Below are 16,872 nucleotides of genomic sequence, written 5' to 3' on the forward strand. Positions count from 1 at the left end.
ACTTTGGTAACAGATAATCTGAATGGTTGCAATGCTTTCACATCTATTGAGACTGGCCTTGTGGTCCGACAGATGCTCAATTTTGGTAAACATTCTATATGCACCTGAAAAGAAAGTGTATTCTGCAGCTGCTGGTCAATAAGTCAAATTTGATCATTATGTTGTTCTAATGTTTTTAAAAAACTTTTCTGTTTTTTACCATTTGTCCTATCAGTTTTCAAGGAAGAAGCACTCAAATCTATTACAATTGTGGATTTGTGTGTTTCTTCATTTATTTCTGCCAACTTTTGCTGTATATATTTTGAAGTAAAGTTAATATCAGCCTATAGATCAAGGATTGTTACATCTTCTTTGTGAATCAAATATTTTATTGTTATGAAGTGTCTCTTTTCATCTCCAGTAGTGCTTCTTTCCTGGAAGTCTAGTTTATCTGGTGTGTCAGAGGAGGAGAGAAGTCTGCCCTGCAGGAAGAAGTGTTTCATCATGGGCATTGTTTAGAATGACCTGCAGAGGAGGGTAATTAAAGGAAGACCAACTTTACTGGTCTTTATTGTTTTTAAATTTTCTCTTATTTCCTCCACCAGAACAGGAGTGTTCTGCACAGCTGCTGGCTGTGTTGATTTCCTCCTGGATGTAATGTAATGTAATAGTTTCCATTACCTTAATTTGTGTTCTTCCATTTATTATTTTTCCCTTCTTACTTTCTTGGGGGTTAATTTGATGTTCTTTTTTTTTGAAATTTAGATGAATGCATAGTTCATTAATTTTGACTTTTAGATGTATAAGTTTTGTCTTTTAGATGTGTACATCTAAACCTATACATTTTCCTTTACCATTGGCTGAATCCCACAAAATATGATATTTTGTATTTTTATGTGGAAGGTATAGTTCCAAGGTAGTTCCACGATTCCTGCCCCTTGGTGGACCCATCCCGTGTAAGTCTCTGCTTGAGTGTGAGGAGGACTTGTGAACTGTGATGGAAATGGTGATATGATTAAAAGCCTTAATTATTTGACTGTGAGTTAATTAAAGGGAGATAATCCTTTGTGGGGCTGACCTAGTGGCCCTATAAGAGAGGGTCTAGAGGTGAGAGGAGACACCAGAGCCATTCAGAGCAGCAGGGGGGCTCCCCACTGGCCTCAGAGGGGCTTGCTGCCATGGCGGGTGCTGGGTCACATGGGGACCCATCATTGGCCGCTGGGAGCTGGTGCAGCTGAGTCTGCATCCCTACAGCTGCATGAGATACTTTTATAAAATCTTATACTATTTACAGATACTTTCTGTTGGTTCTGTTTCTCTAGAGAACCCTGACAGCTTTGGTAATGGGAGTGATTCTTGAGAAACAGAATCTTAAAAATGGGTTCTTGCACTTGGCATTCTATTCTGATTAAATTCAAAAGCCCTAATTTAAACTCAATTTCTAGTAATCAAGATGGCACTGGCAGTCCATGGCATGAGCTGGCAATAGAGATAGTAAAAATATCACTGCTTGATTCTGCTAATCATATGCTTATATGAGGCAAGGCTCTGGGTGACAGTATTTTTGACACCTGAACAGAGTTTTGTGGCGTTAAAAGGCATAATGACTTTGGCTCGTTGTTTCTAGATATGCTGGATACAGTTATAAAAGAAAGGAATGCGCTGAGGGCTCTTTTACTCTTCTTTAGGTGATTTCTTACTGTATGCATTATCATGGAACTATTAAAGTCTAGACTGAACTAGTACTTTCATCTCTTCTAGGATAATGCAGCAACTTTAGAATATTTTAAAATCTATTTATTCCCTCTCCATTTACAAGTTAATTATTTTTTATTGGAGAAGTTGTGGGTTCACAGAGCAATCACACATAAAATACAGGAATCCCACATACCACCCCACAACTGAACAGCCTGCATTGGTGTGGAATGTTTGTTACCACTGGTGATGGCACATTTTTATAATTGTACTATTAATTAAAGGCCATGGTTTTACTTCGGATTCACTGTTTGTGGAGGTCTGTGGATTTTAAAAATCTTTTATTCTTTTACCTTATGTAAAATCTAACATTTCCCCTTTTAATAATATTCAGATATATATACTTCAGTGCTGTTAATTGCATTCACAATGTTGTGATAACATCATTTTGTGTTTTAATTCTGTACGGATTGTCACCCCCACAAGGCATTATCATAATTGCTTTATGAAGCCAACATTCTTTCAGATGTGCCCACCTACTTACCCCTTTTAGGATTCTTCACTTATTCTTGAGTCTTTCAGCTTCCACTTGTTATTTTCTTTCTGCCTGAAGAATGCTCTTTTGTATTTATTTTAGCATGTGCCTGCTGGTAAAAAAAAACTCTCAGTTTTTTTTTTAATCTGAAAATGTCTTTATTTTACTTACTATACTTATGAAAGGATAATTTCACTAGATACGGAGTTCTAGGTTGGCTATTATTTGCTTTCAGTAAGTTGAAAATATTGCATTTGTCTTAAGACTTTTATTTTTTCTTTTGAGGAATCAGCTGTCAGTCTAATAATTTTTCCTTTGAATATAATCTTTCTTTTTTCTCTTTGTTTTTAAGATTTTTGCTTTGTTTTGGGGTTTTGAAAATTTTTCTATAATGTAGTCATATTTGGTTTTATTTTATATTTCTGTCTGAAGTTCATAGGACTGCTTGCATCTATGGCTTCCTGTCTTTAAACATTTTGGGCACTTTTTCCAACATTAGCTCTTCAAATGTAGTCTCTAGGCTATTTTCACTCATCTCTTTCTCAGACTCCAAATATACAGACAGCAGACCACCTCACCTGTCCCCTTTGCTTTTCAAGCTTTCTACTTTATTTCCATTCTTTTGCCTCTCCATGTCTCGCCCTGGGTGTTTTCTTCTGATCAAATCTTCCAGTTGCCTAATTCTATCTTCAACTGTAACTTGTTAGCAGCTAAAATACAGACATGAGTTTTAAATTTTGTTTGTTCCACTTTTTATTTATAAAATTTAAATTTAATAGTTTTTAGTAGTTTCTAAATTTAAATTTAGTAGTTCTTCTTTATTCTCCATTTCCCTCTCCTCTTCTTCCTCCCCCTCCTTCCCCTCCCCCTCTCCATCCTCTTTTCTCCTCCTCCTTGGAGGTGAGTACTGCCGAACTAGTTTTTCTGGAATGGACTCTTTCAATCTAGAAAATCTCAGATCTTCATTTCAGGGAAGTTTTCTTACATTACCTTTTTTTTTTATTATTATTAATTAACGGAAAAAGAGAAATTAACCCAACATTTAGAAATCATACCATTCTACATATGCAATCAGTAATTCTTAACATCATCACATAGATGCATGATCATCGTTTCTTAGTACATTTGCATTGGTTTAGAAGAACTAGCAACACAACAGAAAAAGATATAGAATGTTAATATAGAGAAAAGAAATAAAAGTAATAATAATAGTAAAAAAAAAACCTATAGCTCAGATGCAGCTTCATTCAGTGTTTTAACATGATTACTTTACAATTAGGTATTACTGTGCTGTCCATTTTTGAGTTTTTGTATCTAGTCCTGTTGCACAGTCTGTATCCCTTCAGCTCCAATTACCCATTATCTTACCCTGTTTCTAACTCCTGCTGGACTCTGTTACCAATGACATATTCCAAGTTTATTCTCGAATGTCGGTTCACATCAGTGGGACCATACAGTATTTGTCCTTTAGTTTTTGGCTAGTCTCACTCAGCATAATGTTCTCTAGGTCCATCCATGTTATTACATGCTTCATAAGTTTATCCTGTCTTAAAGCTGCATAATATTCCATTGTATGTATATACCACAGTTTGTTTAGCCACTCTTCTGTTGATGGACATTTTGGCTGTTTCCATCTCTTTGCAATTGTAAATAACGCTGCTATAAACATTGGTGTGCAAATGTCTGTTTGTGTCTTTGCCCTTAAGTCCTTTGAGTAGATACCCAGCAATGGTATTGCTGGGTCGTATGGCAATTCTATATTCAGCTTTTTGAGGAACCGCCAAACTGCCTTCCACAGTGGTTGCACCATTTGACATTCCCACCAACAGTGGATAAGTGTGCCTCTTTCTCCGTATCCTCTCCAGCACTTGTCATTTTCTGTTTTGTTGATAATGGCCATTCTGGTGGGTGTGAGATGATATCTCATTGTGGTTTTGATTTGCATTTCTCTAATGGCCAGGGACATTGAGCATCTCTTCATGTGCCTTTTGGCCATTTGTATTTCCTCTTCTGGTAGGTGTCTGTTCAAGTCTTTTTCCCATTTTGTAATTGGGTTGGCTGTCCTTTTGTTGTTGAGTTGAACAATCCCTTTATAAATTCTGGATACTAGACCTTTACTGATATGTCATTTCCAAATATTGTCTCCCATTGTGTAGGTTGTCTTTCTACTTTCTTGATGAAGTTCTTTGATGCACAGAAGTGTTTAATTTTGAGGAGCTCCCATTTATTTATTTCCTTCTTCAGTGCTCTTGCTTTAGGTTTAAGGTCCATAAAACCGCCTCCAATTGTAAGTTTCATAAGATATCTCCCTACATTTTCCTCTGTTTTTTTTTTGAAAGGAAAATCAATGTTTTTTTAATATTGAAATTTTGTTAATATTTCTCACATTTCACAAAACATCTTTTGTTGACATTCTACAAATGATACCATCCAATACTGTCCCAATACTTTCTTCTTGTGAGGAGAGTTTATATATCTTTTTGACTTCTGTAATATTTGTTATTTCAGGAAGATTTTTCAGAGAAATCTGATGACCATCTACCTGAGATATCAAATATTCTTGATTTATTTGTATTTTTCCCTTTTCAACATAAACAATTAAAATTGAAGTATCATTTGCTGAGATACCAATTTTTTTCAAAGCCTCAGAAATATTGTTATTTGGGGAAAGGTTGAAAATAATTTCAGTAGATAGAGTTCTTGTCTTCATTTTTCCCAGTTTGTAGAGATGAACTGCTTTGTTTGCTGCCACAAGTATCTGGAATGGATCCACAATCACTGTAGGATTTATTAATGAGCCATCAATGGTGCCTTCCATGGCCTTTTTTCTCAAGTCTCCAGCATTTTTTACATCTTTAAATAAGAGAAGTGTTACTCTGCATTCTGGAAACAGGTCTAGCTGATGTGTTAACTGCATTTCATAGATAAGTTGGATCGGTAGGGTCTTTGGTGCATCTCTCCTCTAACTGTTTTATGGTCTTAGACCTAATGTTTAGATCTTTGATCCATTTTGAGTTAACTTTTGTATAGGGTGTGAGATATGGGTCTTCTTTCATTCTTTTGCATATGGATATCCAGTTCTCTAGGCACCATTTATTGAAGAGACTGTTCTGTCCCAGGTGAGTTGGCTTGACTGCCTTATCAAAGATCAAATGTCCATAGATGAGAGGGTCTATATCTGAGCACTCTATTCGATTCCATTGGTCGATATATCTATCTTTATGCCAATACCATGCTGTTTTGACCACTGTGGCTTCATAATATGCCTTAAAGTCCGGCATCGCAAGACCTCCAGCTTCGTTTTTTTTCCTCAAGATGTTTTTAGCAATTCGGGGCACCCTGCCCTTCCAGATAAATTTGCTTATTGGTTTTTCTAATTCTGAAAAATAAGTTGTTGGGATTTTGATTGGTATTGCATTGAATCTGTAGATCAATTTAGGTAGGATTGACCTCTTAATTGTATTTAGTCTTCCAATCCATGAACACGGTATGCCCTTCCATCTATTTAGGTCTTCTGTGATTTCTTTTAGCAGTTTTTTGTAGTTTTCTTTATATAGGTTTTTTGTCTCTTTGGTTAAATTTATTCCTAGGTATTTTATTCTTTTAGTTGCAATTGTAAATGGGATTCGTTTCTTGATTTCCCCCTCAGCTTGTTCATTTCTAGTGTATAGAAATGCTACAGATTTTTGAATGTTGATCTTGTAACCTGCTACTTTGCTGTACTCATTTATTAGCTCTAGTAGTTTTGTTGTGGATTTTTCCGGGTTTTCGATATATAGTATCATATTGTCTGCAAACAGTGATAGTTTTACTTCTTCCTTTCCAATTTTGATGCCTTGTATTTCATTTTCTTGTCTAATTGCTCTGGCTAGAACCTCCAACACAATGTTGAATAATAGTGGTGATAGTGGACATCCTTGTCTTGTTCCTGATCTTAGGGGGAAAGTTTTCAATTTTTCCCCATTGAGGATGATATTAGCTATGGGTTTTTCTTATATTCCCTCTATCATTTTAAGGAAGTTCCCTTGTATTCCTATCTTTTGAAGTGTTTTCAACAGGAAAGGATGTTGAATCTTGTCAAATGCCTTCTCTGCATCAATTGAGATGATCATGTGATTTTTCTGCTTTGATTTGTTGATATGGTGTATTACATTAATTGATTTTCTTATGTTGAACCATCCTTGCACACCTGGGATGAATCCTACTTGGTCATGATGTATAATTCTTTTAATGTGTTGTTGGATACAATTTGCTAGAATTTTCTTGAGGATTTTTGCATCTATATTCATTAGAGAGATTGGTCTGTAATTTTCTTTTTTTGTAATATCTTTGCCTGGTTTTGGTATGAGGGTGATGTTGGCTTCATAGAATGAATTAGGTGGTTTTCCCTCCACTTCGATTTTTTTGAAGAGTTTGAGGAGAGTTGGTACTAATTCTTTCTGGAATGTTTGATAGAATTCACATGTGAAGCTGTCTGGTCCTGAACTTTTCTTTTTAGGGAGCTTTTGAATGACTAATTCAATCTCTTTACTTGTGATTGGTTTGTTGAGGTCATCTATTTCTTCTTGAGTCAAAGTTGGTTGTTCATGTCTTTCCAGGAACCCGTCCATTTCATCTAAATTGTTGTATTTATTAGCGTAAAGTTGTTCATAGTATCCTGTTATTACCTCCTTTATTTCTGTGAGGTCAGTGGTTATGTCTCCTCTTCCATTTCTGATCTTATTTATTTGCATCCTCTCTCTTCTTCTTTTTGTCAATCTTGCTAAGGGCCCATCAATCTTATTGATTTTCTTATAGAATCAACTTCTGGTCTCATTGATTTTCTCTATTGTTTTCATGGTTTCAATTTCATTTATTTCTGCTCTAATCTTTGTTATTTCTTTCCTTTTGCTTGCTTTGGGATTAGTTTGCTGTTCTTTCTCCAGTTCTTCCAAGTGGACAGTTAATTCCTGCATTTTTGCCTTTTCTTCTTTTCTGATATAGGCATTTAGGGCAATAAATTTCCCTCTTAACACTGCCTTTGCTGCGTCCCATAAGTTTTGATATGTTGTGTTTTCATTTTCATTCACCTCGAGGTATTTACTAATTTCTCTTGCAATTTCTTCTTTGACCCACTTGTTGTTTAAGAGTGTGTTGTTGAGCCTCCACGTATTTGTGAATTTTCTGGCACTCTGCCTATTATTGATTTCCAACTTCATTCCTTTATGATCCGAGAAAGTGTTGTGTATGATTTCAATCTTTTTAAATTTCTTAAGGCTTGCTTTGTGACCCAGCATATGGTCTATCTTTGAGAATCATCCATGAGCACTTGAGAAAAAGGTGTATCCTGCTGTTGTGGGATGTAATGTCCTATAAATGTCTGTTAAGTCTAGCTCATTTATAGTAATATTCAGATTCTCTATTTCTTTATTGATCCTCTGTCTAGATGTTCTGTCCATTGATGAGAGTGGTGAATTGAAGTCTCCAACTATTATGGTATATGTGTCTATTTCCCTTTTCAGTGTTTGCAGTGTATTCCTCACGTATTTTGGGGCATTCTGGTTCGGTGCGTAAATATTTATGATTGTTATGTCTTCTTGTTTAATTGTTCCTTTTATTAGTATATAGTGTCCTTCTTTGTCTCTTTTAACTGTTTTACATTTGAAGTCTAATTTGTTGGATATTAGTATAGCCACTCCTGCTCTTTTCTGGTTGTTATTTGCATGAAATATCTTTTCCCAACCTTTCACTTTCAACCTATGTTTATCTTTGGGTCTAAGATGTGTTTCCTGTAGACAGCATATAGAAGGATCATGTTTTTTAATCCATTCTGCCAGTCTGTGTCTTTTGATTGGGGAATTCAGTCCATTAACATTTAGTGTTATTACTGTTTGGATAATATTTTCCTCTACCATTTTGCCTTTTGTATTATATATATCATATCTGACTTTCCTTCTTTCTACACTCTTCTCCATGCCTCTCTCTTCTGTCTTTTCGTATCTGACTCTAGTGCTCCTTTTAATATTTCTTGCAGAGCTGGTCTCTTGGTCACAAATTCTCTCAGTGACTTTTTGTCTGAGAATGTTTTAATTTCTCCCTCATTTTTGAAGGACAATTTTGCTGGATATAGGAGTCTTGGTTGGCAGTTTTTCTCTTTTAGTAATTTAAATATATCATCCCACTGTCTTCTAGCTTCCATGGTTTCTGCTGGGAAATCTACACATAGTCTTATTGGGTTTCCCTTGTATGTGATGGATTGTTTTTCTCTTGCTGCTTTCAAGATCCTCTCTTTCTCTTTGACCTCTGACATTCTAACTAGTAAGTGTCTTGGAGAACGCCTATTTGGGTCTAATCTCTTTGGGGTGTGCTGCACTTCTTGAATCTGTAATTTTAGGTCTTTCATAAGAGTTGGGAAATTTTCGTGATAATTTCTTCCATTCGTTTTTCTCCTCCTTTTCCCTTCTCTTCTCCTTCTGGGACACCCACAACACGTATATTTGTGCGGTTCATATTGTCCTTGAGTTCCCTGATACCCTGTTCAAATTTTTCCATTCTTTTCCGGATAGTTTCTGTTTCTTTTTGGAATTCAGATGTTCCATCCTCCAAATCACTAATTCTATCTTCTGTCTCTTTAAATCTATCATTGTAGGTATCCATTGTTTTTTCCATCTTTTCTACTTTGTCCTTCACTTCCATAAGTTCTGTGATTTGTTTTTTCAGTTTTTCTATTTCTTGTTTTTGTTCAGCCCATGTCTTCTTCATGTCCTCCCTCAATTTATCGATTTCGTTTTTGAAGAGGTTTTCCATTTCTGTTCGTATATTCAGCATTAGTTGTCTCAGCTCCTGTATCTCATTTGAACTATTGGTTTGTTCCTTTGACTGGGCCATATTTTCAATTTTCTGAGCGTGATCCGTTATCTTCTGCTTGCATCTGGGCATTTAGTCAGATTTCCCTGGGTGTTGGACCCAACAGGTTGAAAGATTTTTCTGTGAAATCTCTGGGTTCTGTTTTTCTTATCCTGCCCAGTAGGTGGTGCTCGTGGCACATGTTTGTCTGTGGGTCCCACCAGTAAAAGGTGCTGTGGGTCCTTTAACTTTGGAAAACTCTCGCCGTGGGGGAGGTTCGCCAGCCGAAGTGGCTTGGAAGAGTGCCAGCCGGCCCGGGGGTCCAAACGCAGGGAGGGTTGCCGGCCGCCGCAGCCCGGGAGAGCGCCCGTCCAAATTTCCTAGTCTGCCCGGGGCGCCAAGCATGGCAGGAGGGCGCCAGCTCCTGCAGCCCGGGAGAATGCACCGTTCCCAGCCAGACCAGGGAGTCACGTGTTTGGAAGGGACCCCCCCGGTCACTGTTCTCCGTGGTCTGGGGATTTCCGATCCAATTCTCTCAGTTGGTCCGAGGGGCTGCGTGTGGTGGGGGCGCCAGCCGCCGTGGCTTGAGGGGACCACCTGCCCAATTCTGCCAGCTGGCCTGGGAAGGAGGACGGGAGGGACTCCGGCCGCTTGCTGTTCCGCCCGGGAAAGCCCGCGCCCCTCGGCGATCTCACCGGAGCTGGTTCTCCCAGACAGTCAGCCATTCCAGGATGGGGTACGCTGTCTTTTTGATCTCTGTTGTGGCTCTGGGAGCTGTTCTGTATCGTTTCTACTCCCCTAGTAGCTGTTCTGGAGGAGGAAAGGTGAGGGTGGCCAGGCTGTCGAGGATGGTGGCAGAGGAGCCGGTGAAGGCGGAAGAGGGCACGGTGGTGGTTGGAGAGCCGCTGGAGCAGGAGGAGAAAGGGAAGGATAAGATGGCGGATGGAGCGCCGCCGGAGCAGAAGGGGAAAGAGGAGGGCAAGATGGCGGCGGGAGTGCCGGCAGAGAAAGAGGAAGAGGAGGGCTAGATGGCGGCGGGAGCGTCGGCGGAGAAAACTTACATTACCTTTTTTTACTAGATCTATTCAATTTGTTTGGTAATCTCCTTCAGGAACACCAATTATCCTTATGTTGGATTTTGTCTTCTATAGCTATGGCAGAACACTTTCTGCGTGACTGAATTGTTTGTCTGTTTCCCACGCACTCACTGTGATATTCTCATGCCTTTCATCTGAGTCAGTTACAAGAGTTTTAGTGTTCGCGATTAGGTTTCCATTTATTATTTCCATAAAGATCTTCTTTGGTCTGTAATTTTTCATTAAGCACACAATCTTCCTTTTAAACTTCTTTCATCATCATATCCACTCATATTTGAACCCTTGTTATTATGTTGGATAGGTGAAAAATGTGAGAAACTTCTTTAAGTTCATTAACTTTCCTTTCCTCCAGATGAAGCTCTCTGTCTTTTACATGTTATGTTCCTTCTCTGCTTTTCCATGCTATGCTAGCTGTGCTCATTTCTTTCTCCTTGTTGTGTTCAGGATGCTCTGACTTAATTTGTGCTGTGAGAACACAGGCAACTTCTAGGTTGTCCTCTCCGTGCACCTGAGACCATTTGCCCCTCCCTCAAGTTACAGAGTTGAGGCTGGGGGTTGCGTGTTTGGGCCATGCTTTCCTAGACAAAGGCTTGGTAGAGGTGCTACAGCCTGGAACCTCGACGTGCATGACAGATAGTCATCTTCATTGTCAAACTTCTCCTCGGCACTATTTGTGTGTATGTGTGTGTGTGTGTGAGTGTGTGTCCAGGCAATTTGTGTCTGTCCAGACTTGTGGTGTCCAGTGAGAACTTTCAGCATTTTGGTGACCCACCAGTGTGGCGCCAGGTGGGGAGGACATGTGGCAGTTTCTAAGCCGAGCCATGACGTGCCGCTTCTGCTCGGCTTCAGGAGCTCCCGCTCCCTTCTGAGGGCCGACGGCTGAGGTCGGGGGGAGCAGCCCGTGCTCTTCCCGTGGGGTGGACGCTGCTGTGCTATCTCACTCACGCACACGCTCTCTCACATACACATTTTAAACTGCTTTCCCTCATTACTGTGAGTGTTTCCCCTCTCACCCTGAGACCTAGTGGGGGCTCTGGCACGGTGATTTCACACACGCGTCCTTGCACGTTGGCTGACTCAGGAGGAGCTGGGCGAGGCTGAAGGAGGCGGTGAGCCCATCCAACAGAGCCCATCTGCTGCTCGTGTGTGCCAGATTCTCACTCAGATTTTAACTGTGAGACTCACCAGAAACTTAAGTTTACATGTCATTATGACTTTTAAGGGATACTGTAATAATTGGAATAAATACTGCTTTAGAGTTATCATTCTTTTTCAACTTCAGATTTGGCAGGAAGTTCCTTACTGCTTTCACCATTTGTTGACTTTCTTTTTCTCTTCTACTCTAGTTAAATGGATTAAGATATAGCAAAGTGTGTGTTTTAAATTTGTTATTACAATACTTATAATTCATGATATCAGAAAAAAAGACTTGAGACATCTGGAATGATTTAAAAAAATTTAGCAGAAAAGTTAAACAGAAAATTCCCTTCAAATGGATTAAAACAACATTATTTATATCAAAGCTACTTTTTAAAGTCAGTGACATAATTCCAAAGTTAGAAAGAAAACATACCAAACTGGTTTGAGTTTAAATAGTGAAGCAGTAGTTTCTTTTAAAAAGTATGTCTTTGATTGGAAAGTTTTGGAAAAGGATGTGGTGATGGTGGGACAACATAATGAGGTTAGCACTGAATTATATACGTGAGTGTGGTTAAAAGGGGGAAATTTTAGGTTTTATATATGTTACTAGAATAAAAATTGAGAGATAAATCAGAGAGCTGTACAATACAGTGAGCCTGACCGTAAATGATGGACTGCAGTTAATAGTACAAGTATAAAAACGTTCTTCCATAAATTATAAAAAATGTACCACATAATGCAGGGTGTTAATAATAGGGGGCTGTGCTGGTTTGAAAGGATGTCTGTCCCCTAGAAAAGCCACGTTTTAATCCTAATCCCATTTTGTAAAGGCAGCCGTTTCTTCTAATCCCTATTCAATGCTGTATGTTTGACACTGTAATTAGATCATCTCCCTGGAGATGTGATTTAATCAAGAGTAGTCGTTAAGCTGGATTAGGTAGAGACATGTCTCCACCAATTCGGGTGGGTCTTGATCACTGGAATCCTATAAAAGAGGAAACATTTTGAAGAGAGATTCTGAGAGAGCAACACAGACATGAGAAGCAGAGTCTACCAGCCGCGACCTTTGGAGATGAAGAAGGAAAACGCCTCCCGGGGAGCTTTGTGAAACAGGAAGCCAGGAGAGAAAGCTAGCAGATGACTCTGTGTTCACTGTGTGTCCTTCCAGATGAGAGAGGAACCCTGACTGTGCTCACCATGTGTTTCTCACTTGAGAGAGAGAAACCCTGAACGTCATTGGCCTTCTTGAACCAAGGTATCTTTCCCTGGATGCCTTTGATTGGACATTTCTATAGACTTGTCGTAATTGGGACATTTTCTCAGCCTTAGAACTGTAAACTAGCAATTTATTAAATTCCCCTTTTAAAAGCCATTCTGTTTCTGGTATGTTGCATTCTGGCAGACTAGAACAGGTGGCATATGGGAAAAATGTACCCCAGTGTAAACAATGGACTATCATTATGGTACAATTATAATATCATTTCATCAATTGTAACAAAGTTATTGCACTAAAGTCATGTGTTAATAATGGGGACAGGGTATATGGGAATGCTGTATTTTCTACAAGGTTTTTCTGTAAACCTACAACTTCTCTAATTAAAAATTTTTTTAAAAGTAATGAAAAAGTATATTCCCATCTACAAATAAGGGAGTCAGCTGCTGAGAAGGGAAGAATAGCTATGGGGAACAACGAGTAAGCTCTACCCCAGCGGGTATTCTGAAGTGAGAATCGGATGCTTTTTGCTCAATCTCCACCTGACTACCCTCAAATACCACGCGAACATCCCCGACGCGCACCAGCCACGCTCACCTGTGAGCAGTGTTCTCAGAGACCTCATGAAAGTTTCCACTTGATAATGGTCCAATATATGGGAAAATTAAGAAAGAGGGAAGACAGGGTTAGCTGCCTTGGAAGATTTTGTATATTCTTCGGGCACGAGATTATGACCTGGAATTGAATGCTATTGATGAGAATCCCAAATATTTCTCCATGTTGTAGAATGTTCTGGATTATGTAATTTTGGCTTTCAATAGAATTTTAATCTTTAAGGTAGCTTCTGTTAGAGAATCACAGGATGTTTTCCCTTCATTTGGAAGGGCAAGTGGTGCTAATCAAGCCAGTTTACCTGAATACCTTTGTCCTGTCCATCAATTTGCAGAATGCCAAGAGAAGCTCTGAAGGAAAAATTCCTCTAAACGATCAAGATGAAGGGATCAACATGCTTACTTACATGGAGTGCTTAGGCCATGCATTTCTGAAACTTCCTTTGAAATCCCAAGAGCATCATTCAGTTAAGAAATATATTATTAGTGTTCCAATTAATAAAAAAATATTCTCTGTTGTATTTTGTGGGTGGCACTCTGAATGAGAATGAAGAAATCTTATAAAATAAATGTAAGTTGTGAAAAAATTTTAGAACATAATTCTTCTCTAGTAATAAAGCTCCTTTTATAATTTTGCATGCTTTCCATTTGTTTTTTTCTTGCTTGGCTTTGTTACTAAATGTAGATGTATAGCTTCTGAATTTAAGTTTAATTCTAAACCAGATACCAGGTTAAAATTATGACACATCTCCACAATTCCTGCTGTAAAATGACCTTGCTGCGTGGTTCAACATAATCAGAAGCTGGAGGTTAACGAGCATTTTTAAAGATTGTCCCCAGTGATACCAGGTATTTCCACAGTCCCCGGGAATGTGCCAATTGCTCGGCTGGCACTAATAGGTGCAAAATGAATAACTTTTTATGTGCCGCGTGCAGTTGAGGATAGTTCAGTGTACATGAAGGGCATAACCGAGATTTCATCGTGGGTAATGGGTTTCCAAGATGAGACTCTTGAGTATTTATCGTTTGGCGTTAAACAACTAAGAGATCTGAACAAAATCCGGGGTTTTCTGGGGGCGAGTTTTAGAAGGCTGGTCACGTGGAAGGCCATCTGTTTCCAAATGGTTGCGCTGGGGCCCCTCCTGCACGGAGAGTGTGTCAGCACTCTTAGCTCACCTGTGGGTTTTGTGTACTTCCTCGAGTCTGCATCTTGGTGGCACGCAGAGTTTTGGTCCCCCGTGCCTTTGGGGGCAGCTCTCCGCCTGTGCCCCTGTGGCATCCTGGTGGAAATCAAATCCGTTCTCAAGGCCCATTTCTAACGTCAACTCTTTTGGGAATTTCCTGCTTTTCCCGACTGTCAGTGTCTTCTCGGCCTCGGCACTCCCAAAGCATTTGGCGGCTTCTTCCTTTGTGGCTGTATCGTATCCTGCCTCACATAGTTGTGTTTTCTTCTCTCTCATCCCTCTGCCTTTCACTAAATCATAAACCCACTGAGGGGAGAAAACATTCTCCTGGTCATCTTATCATTTGCTGAAGTATTTAGGTCCTTATACAGCTGATGCTTGTTAAGAAGTGGTTAAATTGTATTGACAATAATATGGCATGTCCTGCCTCACTCCTGGACTTCTGTCTCCAGGTGTTGATTTTCTTAGAACCCACAGGCTCTAGCGTTGAAAGTACAACCACCTCCAGTTAGACCACGTGTGCTCTGGGGAAGGAAACCCTGAGTGTCCTTGGTGGCGGTTCTGTCCATGCACATCATGGCCCTGACCGAGAGCGGGCCCTGGAGAGAAAGTTCCTTGGGAAGGAGGCGCTCGGCCAGAGGCCCGCCCTTAGTGGGGGGCCGGGGAGGGGGAGGCTGAGTGCAAAATTCTGCAAGTCCTGGATTTTGTCCATGCTCGGCCTGAGCCGTCCAACGGTGACAAGGACACGGTGGCCCTGCTTCGGGCACTTCACATTCATATTATTTTTGTTTTGTAGTCAAGTAAATAAATGGGAGCCGAGATCAACCAGCCCCACTGCACAGCTCGTTTTGAACTCAGAATTTCTAATCCAACCGGTAGCTCGGCATTCTTTCTTCTGCACATGAGAAACAGGCACCATTTATGGCCATCACACGGCACATAAAGGTAGGGCGTGCATTCTCCGTTCTCTCCGGGCGATGTTTTGAAGCACAGGACAGGGCTCGGACGGTGGGAAGGAGTTGGGAGCAGTCACCCCGAGAGGCCCAGGGCTCTGGCTCCATTGGAGGATGCACGAGATTGGGCCCAAATATGTATCTTCCCGGGTTGGAAGCTGCCTTGAGTGCTGTACCACCATCGTAAGTTTTTAAATGGTTCATCAAATACAAAGCTTCTTGACATTAGTTAGAGCCAGTGTCTCTACCGTCTAGGCCATTTCTTGCTGGTGGTTTCCTGTAGGTTACAATCTTCCAAGAAAAACTCTAAGGGACCCAGGCTTCTTTCCTACCTTGGAAATTTTGCTGTACCAAATATTTTTTGAAATCAGTGCGCCCTCTGCTGGGAGTAGATCATCTTTTGTTATACAGGGTTTCTGTGCAGGATTTGTTATACAGGAATCTGACTGAGCTACATGAAAACTGAGCTGAAGCATTTCATTTTAAGAGGGCACACCTGCTTCTCCTGAGGCAGGGCCTCGAACTTTCCACAAGGAGAGCACTGTTCTAGAAGCTGTTCTTGTGCCATACACACTCCTCTTGTTTCATGGTTGTTTGTTGAATGAATAAGAGTTGTGCCATAGTACTTTACAACATAGTCTGGAATTTAGTCTAATGTGAATTGGCCAACTGCTAAAGGAATTGGCCTTTTGAGTTTTTACTCAGTGACAGGCTCCGTGGAAGACACTTTGCCCATGTTACTTCATTTCCTACCGTTGGCCTCTCCGGGGGGTAGAGATCTTAACTTCCTTTTACTAGAGGGGTACAGAGGCCCAGAGATGTACTTGCCTAAACCCCATCTGGCTAGTAAATGGTGGAGACAGAATTGAAATCAGGTTGTCTTGCTCCCGAATGGACTGTCATCACATTACACAGTGCTCTTGGGACATGGTTGCTATGGGCAGAATTTCAATGAGTGTATCAGTCAGCGATCACTGTGAGATGCTGTGTCCCAAACAAATCCTAATCCCAATGGCATCAGTTCTTGTACCTGCATCTGTTGGTCCGCTGGGCTGCACTGATCTCAGCGAGGCAGAGCTGAACTTGGCAGTGGTTTCAGTTCCCGTTTGCCCCACGAGGTTTCTCACTCTTCTGGGATGAAAGGGCCACTCACAGCATGCTCTCCCCACGGCAGACATGAGGAGCACGAGCCCGATGGCCTGCCCAGTGCCAGCCTCTGCTCAGGCTGCCACTGCTGTCTCCTGTGGCATCGTGGCTGGGGTGTGGCCGTGCGAGGCCACAGGTGAGAACGATGGCACTAGTAGCTCAGGCCACTGCTGTGCTGTTTTGTCACAGCTCATCTAAACCAGTTGAACCTTAACTGCTTTTCTTTTTTTTTTTTTTTTTTTTTTTAGCATGGGCAGGCACCGGGAATCGAACCCGGGTCCTCGGGCATGGCAGGCAAGCACTCTTACCTGCTGAGCCACCGTGGCCCGCCCTTAACTGCTTTTCAATGTCCTTTTCTTCCTGTCCCTGCACAGCCCAGGTGTCTGTCCGGCAGCCTTCCTAAGCACACAGCAGATGTTCGTGGAGTCTGGAAGTCGGACGGGGCCTTAGAAAGTGGGTCAGTGGCTTTGGAGCTGGAAGAACTTGAGACCCTG

General features: G+C 40.7%; 1 pseudogene; it reads right to left on the reverse strand.

Moving 5' to 3' along the window:
* Positions 1-4,549: 4,549 nt before the first annotated feature.
* Positions 4,550-5,160, reverse strand: LOC143662489 (EKC/KEOPS complex subunit TPRKB pseudogene; annotated as a pseudogene).
* Between the last annotated feature and the right edge of the window lie 11,712 nt (positions 5,161-16,872).

The sequence above is a fragment of the Tamandua tetradactyla genome, chromosome 18 (assembly GCF_023851605.1).
Source record: "Tamandua tetradactyla isolate mTamTet1 chromosome 18, mTamTet1.pri, whole genome shotgun sequence".
NCBI lineage: Eukaryota > Metazoa > Chordata > Mammalia > Pilosa > Myrmecophagidae > Tamandua > Tamandua tetradactyla.